At 36.7% G+C, this 4319-nt stretch overlaps 1 non-coding gene across 1 annotated transcript; it reads right to left on the bottom strand.

Moving 5' to 3' along the window:
• Positions 1-488: 488 nt before the first annotated feature.
• LOC148763602 (small nucleolar RNA R71) lies at positions 489-595 on the bottom strand. Its single transcript, XR_016025588.1, has one exon. It is a non-coding gene; the product is annotated as a small nucleolar RNA R71 (small nucleolar RNA).
• Positions 596-4319: the final 3724 nt, after the last annotated feature.

The following is a 4319-nucleotide window of genomic DNA, read 5'->3' as shown; positions in this document are numbered from 1 at the left end:
TAGAGATAGAGAGAACATTTCACAGACTTCGACAAGAAAATCAACAAGGTTTTGCTCAAACAAATACAGTGGTTGATCAACAGGATGAACAGCAAATCTAAGAGTGAGTAGTAGCTAAAAATCATTGCTTAAGGAATTATGTTGTTCCATTAGTGCAAGGGATTCCATCGAGCATTCAAAAGCCAGTTATTCAAGCCAATAATTGTGAAATCAAGCCAACCATCATCACCATGATTCAAACTTTAGTCCAGTTTGGTGGCCTACCAAACAATGATCCAAATGGCCATATATCAAACTTCTTGGAGATATGTGATACTTTCAAACACAATGGTGTCACAGATGATGCAATTCGATTAAGGCTTTTCCCTTTCTCATTGAGGATTAAAGCTAAAGTATGGTTGAATGCGCTCCCCACTGGCTCAATAACAACATGGGATTATCATGCTCAAAAGTTCCTTACTAAGGTCTTTCCTCTAGCCAAGACAGTGAAAATGAGGAATGATATCACATCATTCATGCAGCAAGATTCTAAATCGTTGTATGAGGCTTGGCAAAGATACAAAGAATTACTTCGGTGTTGTCCTCATCATGGTCTTCCAAAGTGGCTTCAAGTGCAAACATTCTACAATGGTTTAAGTGGTCATGTTCATATACCATTGATTCCACTACAAGAGGAGCTTTAATGGTTAAATCAATTAATGAGGCATACGATTTATTTGAAGACATGGCCATGAACAACTACTATTGGCAGCAAAGTGATCAATGCATAGGGAGTAGTTCGAATTGATGATGTAGATGCCCTTTCGGCACTATCCGCATAGGTAGCAGTTCTAACTCATAAACTTAAGTCTTTTGGTACTAACTCCTTTCAAAGTCCTTTTGTAGCTTGTGAGTATTGTGGAGATGATCATGCAAGGCATCAGTGTCCAAGTTTGACAAAAATAGTGCAATTTGTGGGGAATAGACAGCAAAATAGCCCATATTCCAACATTTACAATCCAGGGTGGAGGAACCATCCAAACTTCTCTTGGGCCAATAATCAAGGATCATCTTCAACTTTAAGGCTGAATGCACCATCAGAATTCCAATAGCAAGCAAGAGTGCCTATTTCAGAAAAAAAAGTCAATTTTGGAGGACTTGCTAAGGCAGTACATAACATAGACTGATAGTATCATCCAAAGTCAAGCAGCATCACTACGAAACCTCAAGACTCAAGTTGGTCAAATTGCCAATTTATTAAACCACAGAGCTCAAGGAACATTACCTAGTGATATAGAAGTAAATCTAAGAAGGGAAGGTAAGGAACATGTCAAGTCCATCACTTTGAGAAGTGGTAAGTAGGTTGAAAATGAACCATAGCAAGCTGAGTAGAAAAGACAATACCATTGAGAGTGGGACTCAGATTGCAAGTTTTAGTGAGCAGTGTCAAGTGAAAGAGACTAAGGTAACTCTACCATCACCACCTTTTCCTCGATGTTTCAAGAAGCAACAAGAGGAGAGCCAGTTTGAAAAATTTATGGAGGTTTCTAAAAAGCTTCACATCAACATTCCATTTGCAGAGGTGTTGAAGCAAATGCTTTCGTAAGTCAAACTTTTGAAAAACATTTTATCCAAAAAGAGGAGGTTGGGTGAACTTGAGACAGTAGCATTCACTAAGCATTGCAGTTCAATTATTCAAAATAAACTCCCTCCAAAACTTAAAGACCTAAGCAGCTTTACTATTTCATGCACAATTGGTGCTTTATTCTTTGCCAAGGCTCTGAGTGATTTAGAGCGACTATTAATTTGATACCTTTGTTAATTTACAAAAAGTTAGGTTTGGGGGAGATTAAGCCCACCATTGTGACTCTACAATTGGCAGATAAAACTCTCACCTATCTTAAAGGTATAGTGGAAGATGTGCTTGTAAAGGTGGATAAATTCATATTTTTGGCAAATTTTGTAGTTTTTGATATAGAGGAGGATAGAAAGGTTCCTATTATTCTTAGGAGACTTTACTTATGCACTATCAAAGTACTCATTGATGTTGAGAAGGGAGAACTTACCTTGCAAGTACAAGATCAAGAGGTGACATTCAATATTTTTGAAGCTTTAAAGTTTACTAATGATCACGATGAGTGTTTTGCAGTAATGTGGTAGATGGGGCCACAAATGAAGTCTTCATGGAAAGTCATCCTACTGACCCAATAGAAGTTTCATTGATTTCTGAATCTTAGTCAAATAATGAGGATGTCATAGGATGTGTCAATGCATGGAATGCCCTATCTTGTGTCTTAAGAACTAAATTTGAGTTGTTAAATTTGTCCTCATTTTCACTAGTGAAGCCTTCAATTAAAGAACCTCCTCAGTTGGAACTCAAACCATTGCTTAATCATCTGAGGTATGCATATCTTGGAAACTCATTTACTCTTTATCGTAGCCTAATTCTCAGGCCATGACCGACGCAAAGGCCCAATAGGCATAACCCACCAAACCCAAGCAAGCCTCTCTTTCTTTAAGATCTATTACTCAAATTTTCTAATGAATGTTCTTTCGAAATTAAACTGTGAGAACTAAGTGTATATATATATATATAACATCCCCAAAATAGGGTTATCATTCTTCAACCCTAACCGACAGGGGTAATCAATCAACATACAGAGTGCATAACAATCTCATAATTTACATATCAGTAAATATATACACTGACAAGAGACCTTGACTATCAGTGGAGTGACTTTGGGCGTGGGTGCCGCTACAAGATACCAAGGTACTTACCAAATGGTGAATGCAAATGGACACTTCAATCTAGGTCCCAACTACCTCTGAATTTGAAAACATGAAGTTAAAAAAAGTTAGTATAAACCCAGTGAGTGAACATAAGATAGGAACAAGCAAACGATACGGAGAGCTTTTCGAAAACATGATGCACTTGTGTAAAAACAATGCAATTTTATATATTATCAACAAAACTTGATGCCGTGTTGTTTTTCAACTCATTTTAAAACATTTAGGAAATTCAAGCAAGGCAAGCAGAGCAGAGCGAATCTCGCTGCAGTGGAAAGGCATTCTATAGCATATAGTACAATCACATTTTTTATTTTCATAACTTGTCTATAGCATATATATATATATATATATATATATATATATATATATATATATATACATGTACAGTGTCGCCGCCTTACTCAGCTCATGTGCACTCCTTACACGCACAAGGCAATATCATCATGTGCACTCCCTACACGCACATTTCAATATATCATCATGTGCATTCCTTACACGCACATTTCAATATCGTCATCATGTGTACTCCCTACGCGCACATTCAATATCATCATCATGTGCACTCCCTACACGTACATTTCAATATCATCATCATGTGCACTCCTTACAAGCAGATTTCAATATCATCATGGGCACTCCCTACACGCACATTTCAATATCACCACACGCACTCCCACCCACATCATTACCAGCATGTGCACTCCTACACCGCACACCACCGGCACCATCATGTGCACTCCCACACCGCACGTGCACGGTTATAGCTATTATACAGCATTATCACTCAAAGCATAACACACATATCCACATAATATAGGAACACATGGTTTCATTATATCACATATTTTACCACATAAAAAAATTTCATTAAGGGCTTGTTCCCATGCACGTTTTAAAGAAAAGTCTGATAAAATATTTTTGGTGATTCAATTAAACATGTATGCATTTATCCCAAAACATTTTAATACAAGTTCACTCACCTTACGATAGTGGGATATTACATCGCTATTAGTTCGGAGGCGTATCTAGCTATTTCTACTTACCGGTCACTCGTTATTTCCTCCGGCACGCCACCACAGTCTACTATCTTTACTTTTGCACTTCCTACCAACAAATCCAAATTCAATAATTTTAGTGCTTATCATTCCCATTTTCCTCCTTATTCAAACATTAGCATCATGTTAATAACTCATACTATGCTAGAATCACCACTTTCCTCACTTAACATTGCATATACATATACCTCTAGACACATTTTTATCAAAGTTGCCTTTATCCTTTGCTTGCGTAATTCTTTAAATTATAAGTATCGGTAATTTGTTTATTAACATCAAGTGCCCATTTCAACCTTTCCAACGATCTTTATTCAAATTCATCATATATTTCTCAACATAAACTACATATACGACAGCAACAATCATTCTCACTTTTACTCAATTATTTCCAAGTTTATATGCATCATTATCTATCTAACTTTCAATACTTTGTTTCTCAATTCTCCATCCACAATATTCCTTTTTCATTTCTTTCAAATAACATGCCATACAAAC

The sequence above is a fragment of the Theobroma cacao genome, chromosome 3 (genome assembly GCF_053813885.1).
Source record: "Theobroma cacao isolate CCN51 chromosome 3, ASM5381388v1, whole genome shotgun sequence".
NCBI lineage: Eukaryota > Viridiplantae > Streptophyta > Magnoliopsida > Malvales > Malvaceae > Theobroma > Theobroma cacao.
The sequence above is the reverse complement of the archived record's forward strand: the minus strand, read 5'-3'. Positions and strand labels throughout refer to the sequence as shown.